Here is a 12,564-nt window from a genome sequence, read left to right as displayed (position 1 = left end):
CTCGCTTAAATGGGGTAGCCCAAACAGGCTTCTCTGGACCCCGTTTTTGTCCCCGTTAACTCGTCCGTACGAGCTCCGAAAAATTCCCGAAAAATTTTCAAAAATTTCGGAAAATTTCCTTATTAATATTCGCCTATTTTCTGGTATTTTACAAGCTCAACGTAAGGACGTCACAAATAAAAAACAAATGGTAAAAATTTTTATTACAATTTTTTATAACTGGATTATATTATGTTTTTTTAATTGAATTTTTATTTCGATTTTTCATAATAAAATCATATTAAATTTTTTATAATAGAATTTTATTATAATTTTTCGTAATAGAATTCTATTAAGATGTTTTCATAACAGAAATCTGTTATAATTTTTTCATAATAAAATTTTATTATAAATTTTCGGATATATTTTGACATATTGGGGTTTGGATAGTATTTATAAGAATCATTGTAAATCTATTGATAGTATCATCGTTATTATGATGAGGACTCTTTTGTATATAGATAATTTTAATAAAGCTTTGGTTGTTTTGTAGAGTAGGCATGTTGTCAAACCACAACAATTCTTATCCTTCTCCTTTTTCTTATTTCTCATGTTTGTTCTTTCTTGTGCATCTTTATCTTGTTACTCTACGTGATCTCTTTTTCTATTCCTCTTCTTCTGCATTAGAGATTGAGAGGTGTTGCTCCTCTCTTTGTACAACAATTAGTATCAAAGACAGGTGTTGGCAAATTTCTTCAACATGTTGAGGATGTCTTTTGTGAAGTTTTGTATGGTGAAGTTTGACGGAATCCGAAACTTTAGATTATGGCAGAAGAGGGTTAAGGACTTGTTGGTGCAACAAGACATGGTGAAGACGCTAGAAGAAAAAAATTCAAAAAGTATAAAGAGATCGGATTGGAAAGAACTTCATGCCAAGACAGTAACAACAATCAGACTACAAATGATATGATGTACAATGCTATGGATGAGAAGTCACCAATGACAGTTTAATTATCAAAAGTTGAAAAGTTGGTACATTCAAAGTCATTAACAAACAAATACATCTTAAGTAAAAGTTATATGGATTGAAGATGACAGGGGGAACCGATCTGAGCCAATACATCAACTTATTCAACTATATCGTGAGCAATTTGAAGTGAGTTGATGTAAAGATTGAGGGCAAAGACAAGATGTTGATGTTGCTGGATTCTCTACCTTCATCTCCTATGTATGAGAATTTAGTTACTACTTTAATATGGGATAAGAAAATTTTTAAATTGGAGGAGATCATAGGTGCATTGGTAGGTTTTCACCAAAGGAAGAAAATAAGCGATGAAGTTTCTCAGGAGAAAATACTTGTGGTAAAAAACAACCAAGAGTGTGGTAGAAGTAAATCTCGACATGGATTAGGTAATGACAACAAGGCTCATTCTAAGTTAAGAAGGAAGAAGATGATCACTTACTATAAGTGTGGAGGAAAAGGTCATATGAAGAGAGATTGTCCAGAGATAAAGAAACATGTTACAAAGAATAAAAGTAGTTCAGTGGAGTCTACAAACATAGTTGAAGAAGAAAAATTCAGAGAGCGGTGATGGAGATATGCTATCAGTTATGTCATGTTTGGAGCATTTGATGGATGCATGGATCTTAAAATCTATAGTTCATATCACATGACTTCAAACAAGAAGTGGTTTGACACCTACAAGTAGTGAATTTTGGTTCAATGTTGATAGGAAATGATGTATCATACAGAGTTATTGGCATAGAGAATGCCAGAATCAAGATGTTTGATGGTGTGATCAGAATCCTATGTGATGTCAGATGTATACCAAAGCTTAGGAAGAACTTGATCTCACTAGGCACACTGGGTGGTATTGGTTGCTGTATAAATCAGTGAGCGGGGTGATAAAGATATGCAAGGAATCTCTAATAGTAATGAAAGGATAGAAGTTAGCAGGGAACGTGTACAAGTTGGTAGGGACTATAGTTGTAGGTGGAGTCATCTTGGTGAAGTCTGAATCAAATAATACTGTCTTGTGACATATACGGTTAGTGTTGGTGCAGTTGGCACTAATGATCAAACCTATTTTTTGATGAATGACAAATAGATTAAAGTTAGATGTCGTGTAATCTAATCTTTCTATCAAGTGTGCAGACTTGATGGGTTTGACACCAAGCTGAAATTCAGTTAGGTCTAGAGGACCTGATAGCTGGTGTAGAGGTCTAGATAGGTCAAGGAGTGACCTAATATCTGATAGGAAGTCTGACTAGGTCCGCGGGACTTGACAGCTCGCCGAAGTCTAGTTGGGTCCATGAAATTGACAACTAGCGGGAAGACTTGGTGGGTTGAAAGGGAGTTAAGCGATTCTGCATAGTAAGTAAGGTAAGTCACTGGAAGAGAGTGTCCAGTGAGAACGAGACTCAATTAGGGACTTTAGGCACAAGTCCAGTTTAGGTATATTTTAAAAATCTAGACTGAGATCGTGACTAGATCCTGGTCTCGAGAAGATAGGATCTAATTTATAATGCTTATCAATTTTGCTAACTTTATTTTACAAGTTAAATATTTTTCTGTTAGCCTAACATATTTTTACAGGAGCAAAAACCAAGTTAAGTCTCAGATGAACACTGTCTGAGATGCCTTGAAAGGTTTTGGAGGCACCTTGGAGTGGCGTACAGGAGCCCTAGATCGAACGGAGATCCTCTCACCTGGATAGACTTTGCAGATAAAGTTTTACTACAGGGAGGCACCCTGAGAGTGCTGGAGGCACCTCGAAGAGCATGGTGTTGGTGCAGTTTATACTAACAGTCTAACATATATTTTGATGAATGCCAAATGAATTAAATTAGGTATCTTTGTGATCTAACTACTTTACCAAGTGTACATGAGTTGACGGGTCTAAAGGACCTAACACCAGGCTAAAATCCAGCTAGGTCTGCTAGCCTAAATTGCTGGTACAAAGTTCATATAGATCAACAGGTTGACCTGATATTTGGCAGAAAGTCTAGTTGGGTCAGCGAGACCTGACAACCGGTAGAAGTCCAGTTGGATCTGTGGACCTAACAACTGCATGAAGACCTGGTGGGTCATAAAGCTAGTCAACCGACTACAAGTTGGTAAGTAAAGGTAAGCCACTAGAGGAGTGTGACTTGGTGAGAACGCGTCCCAGTTGAGGGACAGTAGGTGTCAGTCTAGTCTAGATCCATTTTGGATCTCTAAACTAAGACCTTGACTAGATCCTGGTTTCGGGGAGACAAGGTCTAATTACTACTCAGTATTATTGTGTTAATACTTATCTTGCAGGTTATTATTTGGTTTATTGGACTAATACGCTTTGTAGGGCAAGAAGAGCAAAAAAGTTTCGAGTGAACAGTACCCGAGGCACCTTCTAGGGAAAGGAAGGCGCCTTCAAGTATTAGAAGGTACCTTAGCACTATTCATAGAAGGCTCCTTTGGTGCATAGAAGGCGTCTTCCGTAGGATAAGGCTCAGAATTTATCACAGATAATGATCGGGCTGATCAAGATGAGAATTGCCACATTAGAAGCACCTTTAAGGCCTTTGAAGGTGTCTTCCATGCTCAATAAGAGGAGTGCTCGCGCAAGCCATAAAATCAACTCACTCATACGAACATCTGCATTTTCAATTAGACTTCTGAATGCTCCATCTTCCTGCTACAACTCTGTTGTGACTCTGCTACGCTCATCTACCGCTAAGAAGTTGCCCAAACACTGAGCTCAAGCTGACCATCTTCGAAAGAGTGTTTGGTAAACTTTCATTTGTATACTTAATTATTGCAAAAGGATAAGTGAAGTGTGCTGCACTTGTTCCAACTTTTTTTATACTCAATTTCCTCTTTCGAAAGTACTGGAAGAGGTATTTTAGTAGATTACCCATCAATAGGTTTGTGAAACCTAGGTCTTGAAGTAGGAATCGTCGAAGACTCTGAACCAAGTAAAAAATCCTTGTGTTCATATTTCTTTCATCTTTGTCTACTTCTTTTCCGCTGCGTACTTTGTTTAAAATTAAAAAAAAAGACAAGTTTTTCAAAATCATGTGATTCACCCCCACCCCCCTCTCTCACTTGTGACTCGATCTAACAAGTGATATCAGAGTGAGGCTGCTCTGAATTGATGAAACCACCAATCGAGCAGGGGGTTCCTTTTTGAAAGAAAAAATTATATACACCTTTCATTTCCCTCCAATTTTTTCTTCATTGAAAATTTCTCATTTTTTTGTTTTCAAATTTTCACCGTTGGTAAGAACTGATAAAATATCTCATTTGATAAAATTTATCATAATATTTATTATTATTATTATTATTTTTATTTTAAAATTGGTGAAACACCCTTATTTCTTTATCTCCCGCACTACTTACCCCAAGATAATGTCTTGGAAATTGCCTTTTGTCTATATTTTTTTGCAAGTATACTAATTTCTCATCAAGAAGGACGGAGTATCCACGAACCACCTCCATATGAGATGCACAAGATGTTGATGCAATATCCCTAGGTCAAGGCAGACCTAGTTGACTAACCTTGAGTTGGCTCAAGCTTGAGTCTTGATATTTGACTTTCAATGTTTGACGATACATGGAGATTGCAGATGCAATCGTCCAATTAGGGAGATTGTTGATACAATTCCCCTCTGGTCAAGGACTGACCAGTTAGATGTGAAGAGGAGTCAAGTAGGTCAAAGTTAACCGGATACTTGACTGGAAAAGTCCTAACTGGAGGTTAGGCAAGGGGAAGTCCTGGTGAGTGAAGCCAGACAGTTGAAAGTTTGGGTGAGTGAAACCAAGCAGTGGGAAAATCCTGGTGAGTGAAGCCAGATGAAAACCCTGGTGAGTGAAGCCAGGCAGATGCAAAACCCTAGTAAGTGAAGCTAGGTAGAAGAAAAGACTTGGTGATTGAAGCCAGGCACGTGAAAATCTAGGTGGGTCAAGGTTGACCGGACACCTGGTGTTGGGAAGCCCAAGTAGGTCAAAGATTAACAGGATACTTTACACAAGAAAATTCAGATGGATTAAGGGTGACCGAACATCTGGTGGAAGTCCAAGTAGGTCATGGAGGACCTGACACTTGGCACGAGATGGTAAGTCCAAGTGGGTCAAGGTTGATCGGACACTTAGCACGAAGGGAAAAGTCTAAGTGGGTCAAAGGATTGACCATACACTTGGTGAAGGAGTCCCAGCAGGTCAAGGTTGACTGGATGCTAAGGTTGGCCGGATGCTAAGCACGAGGAGTCCCAATAGGTCACGGTTGACTGGATGTTAGGTTTGGGGCACCTTAGACTTGACCGAGCAAGCTATGGTTGGTCAATTTGATCAAGTGATAAATTGGAACAAGCTCAATCGATCAGCTGATAGATTAGGCACAGTGCTATGACAAACAATATCCCAATCGATCAGTTGATTGATTGGGAAGAAATATCGTGAGCATAGAACAGTCCCCAATCGATCAGTCGATCGATTGGGTACTGCAAATCGATCAACCGATCGATTGGGGGCTGGAAATTGTGTGTGATGCAAGAGAGCTGAATTGATCGGTCGATCGATTCATGTCATTTTCTAGAAAGCACAGAAGAAGGTTGAATCGATCAGCCGATCGATTGACGATAGGGAGACGACCGTTGCGCAGGATAAAGTCATTGGCGAGCATCTTCCTCCGAGTTCTTCCTCTCCACTTCTTGCAATCTCTCTCACATATTCATGCCAGTTCTTGAAGATTCCTTGGAGCAAAGTGTTGTTGTACTTCCAAGATCAAGAGGTGTTCCACAAGGAGAAGAAGAAGCTAGGGTTTCGGTTTTATGTTGTAAATCGTGTAAGATTTTACTTGTATTTGCTTTCCTCTTCTTTCTTCGCCTTCAGTAGTTACCGTAAAGGAGTGTTTTCATAGTGGATGAGTGTGTCGTGTGGATCATTGGATTATGTAACGACCCAAAATTCCTCATTACGAGTTCTAATAGTACTTAAAAATATTTAGAAATGCTTTAGAAAAATTGTAGAGATTTTTAGAAATTTTTAGAGTATTTTTATGCAATTTTTGGAGTTCGTTTGGTATTTTTAGCAAAAGAAACAAGTTGCAAAAAATAAAGAAATTAAGCCGAGGTTCGAACTGGAGACCTCCGATTAAGCAAAGCCTTAAGTTGTCTCGGTTGACCAAGTGCCCAAGCGGGCATTACTGATTAAAATAAGATTGAAAATTATTTAAGTAGTAGTTAATAAACAGAAAATAAATCGGAATAAAAGGGATTCGGCCGAGATTCGAACCCGCGACCTCCGACCTGACCCAAACCTTAAGCGAATCCGGCTGACCAAGAACCCAAGCAAGTGGTTCTGTTTAAAAAAGATAGCGAAATTTATTTTAGGAGTTAACAGAATATGGGAGCTATAAAAAGAGGAACTTAGGGCTAGATTATTGTTGTAACCTAATTTCTTCCCCTCCCTTCTTCCTCTCGCGCACGTGGCGTTCTGGTTGGGCGGAAACAAGCCGGAGTTAGGCTTCTCTCCGGCGGCCGGCGAAGGGCAAATCCCGAGAGTTCTTCACCTCCTTAAGATCCTCTCGTCGAAGGGAAGCAGTGGGCACAAAGAAGAGCCGAAATCTCAAGCTCTCCGAAAACCCTAGAAGCCTAATTCGGATTGTAAGACCAAGAAACCAAGGTAAGTGCTTCTCACCTGTGGTAGGAGTAGCTTGGAGTTGTTTCTTCTCGCTTTTTTTTGAAGCATGATGTAGGACTATATGAAATCTAGCGATGTTCTATTTTGTTGTTGTCGTGGCACTGGGTATGAGTAACAAGTATGGTTCTAGATTTCCAGTAGAAATGTTTTCCTTACTAGTTGCATCTTGGTCTTCCTTGCCGTGCTACAAGGCATGTAGAATAGTTGCAATTTGGGTTCCTTTTGTTCAGTTGCCGTGAGTCTCAAAGAAGGAGCATGTAGGGGTTGAGCATGTTGAGCATTCTGTTCTTTATGGTTTCCTGTCGTGGCATTAAGTTTTGGGTTTAGTTTTGTGCATTAAGTTTCAGGTTTAGTTTTGTGCATTAAGTTTCAGGTTTAGTTTTGTGCATGTTTATGCTAGTATAAATGCATTCGGGTTTGCTGTGCATTATGTTTTTATGTATGCAGATTTGGATTGGCATATCATGAGTTTTATGCTTTAGTTTGGGTGCATGTGTTATGAACAGATAGTCTCAGTTTTTAGATTCTTAAAGTATGAAACAGTTTTGTTATTTTTGGTAGCTTGTGACCTTAAATAGATTTAGTTTTAAGTTGAGGTATAGAGCATGAACAGATTAGAAGACCACAGTATTACCTTAAGCATTGTAGTTAGATTTCTCTTGTTAAAGCATGCTATTCGGAATTTAATGTTTTGGTTGGTTGAGTTAGATTCTATTGCTTGGGACTTATGAGCATGATTAATCTGGTTCTGTGAAGTTTGATTTGCTTTAGGAATTTTAGTGCAGAAATTTGTTAGCTTAGAATGCAGAACTTTGATTAGCATAGTATGCAGTATTGCAATTGATTAGCAATTTCAATTTCTCAATTATTTAGCATGGCAATTTTAGATATGTTTTGTGTTGCAGTATTTCAATTGATTAGCATTGCAGTTTTAGATTTGAAGCATTCAGTTTTAGTTTGTCATAGTTTTATTGAGCATCTCAGTACGGTTTTATTAAGCATTTCCGTATAATTTTGTTATGCACTGAAGATTTTTCATTAAGCATTTCAGTTCCAGATTTTGAGTTCTCTATCAGTATTTTGAGTTTAAGAAAGGTATAAGAAATATAAAGAAAAGGAAGAAAAAGGCCAAGGCCTTAAGTAGATCCCAAAGTCAAGACTTTAGGAATTTTGGCACACAAGGTGCTTAGTAAAATGCCGAGGCATTATATATTAGAAGTAATAAAAGATAACAAGTATTTTACTTTTTTAAGAGGCTAGTACCCGACTTCCGAGGTTGTCGTTAAATAAACCCAGGTGACCAATTCCGAGGTCTTGGCCCTGGTAAGACCGAGGTCTTTACCCTCGTAGGATTGGTGGGTCGCTACCCCAGTTTCTATTAGGGAGCACGCTTTGGTATTATGCCTGGGCCCAAGAAGAAAGTTTATTATTATTTTGAAGTATTAAAGTATAAGTTTTTAAACAAGTAAAACAAGCTTCACATAAGTTCAAAATTCAACAAGTTTAGTTTTCTTGTATGCTGACATGTTTGTTTAGATTTGCTTACTTGTTTAGTATTTCAGTATGCAATGTTTCTTTTGCTATTAGATGAGCATGAGTAGTATTTCTTTCTGAGCATTCAGTTTTAGATTTCTTCCAGTTACATGCATATTCGAGTTTTGTGAGTTAGATAGCGCTTACTAAGCAATTTTTGCTTATAGATGCATTTTCCTCTTACTGCAGATAAAGGAAAGGCAAAGCTATAGCAAAGGAAGGCGACAAGGAGGTGCGGATAGATGTGTGATGACTAGACTATAGAAACCTTGGGATTTAGCATAAGAATTTATTAAGATTGTCATGTATTTAGAATTCTTTCATTTAAATTGTTATGCACATTAGACCTATCATCTGAGTTGCATAATGGTTGCATGCATGTTTAGATTAATACATATATTTCAGCATGATTAGATTGATATATAGCTTTAGATGTGAACATATACTTGAGTAGTATGTGTAGATTAGTCATTTAGTTTTCTGCTACTAGTTAATTGCATGTTTAGAGAGTTTATGTATTGATCTTTACATGTGAACAACCCTAGTTAAGAAAAAATTAGTAGTCCAGTAGCGCTCCGTCCTCGCAGACTAGTAGTGAGGAGGGTGGGGTGTTATAGATTAGTCACCTGTTCTTGAGGTGGATACCACGTAAATCCTCATGTTAGCGTTGTGAGTCTTGTTTCGAGTCCTTCTGCTGCATATCAACAACAATGAAGCAAGTCAATGAAGCGCAATGAGCTATTCACCCCCCCCCCCTATCTAGCTACAAATCGACCCTAACAAGTAGTATCAGAGCGAGGTCACTTTTCACCGGAATCATCACCGGAAGGGGCAACAAGCTAGAGGGAGAAGAGGTTGAAGCAAATTCCAACAATTCAAAGACTTCATCAAAGGCTCAACTTCAAGATGGAATTCTGAGATGGACTCGGATTCAATACAAGGGTGCCTCCACCATTCATATCAATGAGCTTCAAATCTTGGAAATCAAGGATCAAAAATTTTCTTATGATGGACATAGAGCAATGGTTTGATCTAATGGAAGGTTTTAAAGCTCCAAAAGATTCAAAGGGCAAAATTCTCAAGAAAAGCAAATGGAGCAAGGAGAAAATTCAAAGGTGTGAGGCGAACAATAAGGTAACCAAATTATTGGTTAGTCTATTATCAAGCACAATCATTTGTAAAATTAGAGAATACAATGATGCAAATGAACTATGGAGCAAATTGGCCAAGCTTTATGAAGAACCCTCCACTGCACCAAACCAAGAGAAATCCAAAGAGGGCGACTCATTGGAGCAAGACCAAGAGGATGAGGACTCCGAAGTTGAGAGATGCTCAACTTCAGAAGAAGACGCCCAAGATGCTTCATCCTCCACAAAGTGCAAAGAAAAAGGCATGGAGGGAGCATACTCCTTGTTTCATGTACATGAGGATGATGATGATGATGAAGCCTCCACCTCTAGGATTGAGGGGGAGACCATTGACTCCGGAGCGAGAAGAAGACTCTACCTCCAGATCAAGTGAAGAAGAAGAAGATGGTGTCACCCCAACAAGCAAAGAAGGTATAACGATTTCAATGCTAAATAATAAAAATCATATTATATGCTTTGAGTGTAGGGAACATGGGCACTACAAGAGTAAGTGCCCTAAATTGGCCAAGAAGAATGGTCAAGTGGCACCAAATGGCAAGGAGAAGCCCAAGGAGACCACCCCACAATAAAGAAGAGCAAAAAGCACATTGTGTGCTTTTCTTGCAACCAAAAAGGACATTACCGGAGCCAATGTCCAAAGGGGAAGAAATCGGTCAAGCTAAAGGAGGAAGCACAAGTCAAGGGAGAGCTTCCAAGGTAAACCCCAATGTATCATTTATTGAGCCTATCCCTTTGAGTAATGATAAAAAACATGCTAAGAATAGTTTATATCATTTTAATGATATTTATCATGAAAATAGAAGATATGATAGAATTAAAGAAAAACATGTGGCTTATCATGCTAAAACAACTCAACCTAGGTCTAGGAAGGTAGATACAAACACAGGCAATACCTCTAAGGATTTTAGTTATAGGCCTAAAAATAGAAATGCTCATAGAAATCAAGAAAAATCAAAATCTAAGGATTTAAGGTTGAAAAACCAAGCCTTGAGGTCAAAACTTGATAAATTAGAAAAGACCCTAAGAAGGATGGAAAGTATCCTTAAGGGGCAAAAAGAGCATAACCTAGGTTTAGGAAACCAAAAGTCATCCAATGGTCATAGAGGTTTGGGATACAAACCTAAAACCAAGAAGGATGTTCCTTCCTATCATAGGGTTCCATGTAGTTATGGAACCAATCCTAGGTCTAGGAGTCAAGTCAAGGATACAAGGAAAGTTATTCCTAGGAGTATCTTTGCAACAACAAATATGACTAAGACTTCTAAGAAGTCAAAGAAAGTCACCAAGAAGGTCACAAGGGAAGCTATCCCTAGAGTTGACCTAGAGAAAGTGACCAAGGCTTCTAAGAAGCCTAGAAAGGTCATTAGGAAGGTATCTAGGAAAGTTATCCCTACTGAGTACCTAGAGCATCCAAGGAACACCAATAGATTTTGGGTTCTGAGGAGCATATTCTCTACACTCTAGATGGGTTTAGAGAGTGTCAACTTCAAATGGGAAGGGTGGTTAATCCAACCTTGATAAAGTTCACACTTGGAGGCATTTTCAAGGTTTTTGTTAACCTTCGAAAATGAAAAGGATTAATTATGTACTCTTTGGAAGAGTAAAATGTGCCAAAATTTGAGAAATTGAACTTAATTTAAATTAGCACACTTGAGAAAAGCATAAGAAATGCCAAGTTGGGATTTTGGTATTTTCTTAAGGAGTTAAGGGCAAATTTAAGTCTTAATTTAAGTGATTACTCTTTGAAAGAGTAAAATGTGCTAAACCTTGAAAAATTACACATAATTTAAATTGGCACAACTAAGGAAAGGCAAAAGAAATGTCAAGTTGGGGTTTGACATTTTCTTGAGAAAATATGGACAATCTAGGATTAGGTTTTAAATTAGCTAAGGATTAAGGATATTTAGATATATTATCTAGATATATTTTATTTATGCTAATTTTCCATGATTGTTTGTCCATCATATGCCATGACATTATATTTTGCATTCATGTTTATTATGAAAAATATAAAAATATCATGTCATGTCATACATACATCATATAGCTAAAGTGTATTTTCTTTTGAAAATCATTTATTTAGATGTATGACATAAATCATCATGCATTATTTTTAATTCCTTGCAATTAAGGACAATGACATTTATTAACAAGTGACATCTTAGGTGGATGTTCATAATTCACAAATATGCCTAGATAGACATGCATGATCCCTAGTTTAGGGTAAAACCAAAATCTACATCGCACAAAGACTATAAGGTGACTTGTATGTGTTTTAGTACACATTAAATACAAGTGAGATGCTAGGATGATGAACAAAACTCAAGATGTTGATTTAGTGCATCTAGTGGAGTTTTGATTTTATCAAAACATATAGTTATGTATACTCCAATCATTGGGAAAGCTAATGTACAAGTCATGTGCATTGAGCCCAAAGAACATGGTTGGAAATTGATTTTGAAAAATATTTTAAATATACTTTGGAAAATCTTTGTAAAGGCTATCTTTTGATAGTAATCATCATTAAAAAGTTCGACACAAACTTAAAAGAAACATTGAAGTTCTTGTAAGTTTCCAAGTATGTGTTAATCTTTAAAAATAAGATATATTTTCTTAGAAAATTATTTTTCTATGATAGCATATACCCTGAATATTGTCTACAACAATTTTCATGATTTTTAAAATTTTGTAGAATTTTTGGAGAGTTTCTGAATTTCGCTAAAATTGAATTTCGCTGAAATTGAATTTCAGAAAATCAGAACTCCAATCCATCGGGCGATCGATTGGAGTGTCTCAATCGATCGAGCGATCGATTGAGATAAGAGTTTCTCGCGAGCAGAGGCTTGCGAGATCGATCAGTCGATCGATTCAACGATGCTAAATCGATCAGGCAATCGATTCAAGGTGATTTTCCACAAAACAGTAGCTCGCGGAATCGATCGAGCGATTGATTGAAACCGGTGTCAATCGATTGAGTCTCAACCCAATCGATTGAAAAGGATGTTTTGGATAGGAAAGTCTAATTTCATCACTTTAAGCCATTTTTAGCCCCTTTAACCATTTCTAACCCCTTGAAATACATTTGTATATATTTAGGAGAAGTTTTCATGATGAAAACAAGGAGAAATGGTTAAGGAACACTAGGTTGAAGTTTAGGATGAGGTTAGTTTCAATATTGAATCTTTTGAACCTCAAAACTTCAAATTTTTGGGTTTCCTAAAGGTT

This window comes from Zingiber officinale, chromosome 4A (genome assembly GCF_018446385.1).
Source record: "Zingiber officinale cultivar Zhangliang chromosome 4A, Zo_v1.1, whole genome shotgun sequence".
In the NCBI taxonomy this organism is placed as follows: domain Eukaryota; kingdom Viridiplantae; phylum Streptophyta; class Magnoliopsida; order Zingiberales; family Zingiberaceae; genus Zingiber; species Zingiber officinale.
This window is presented reverse-complemented; position numbering follows the sequence as displayed.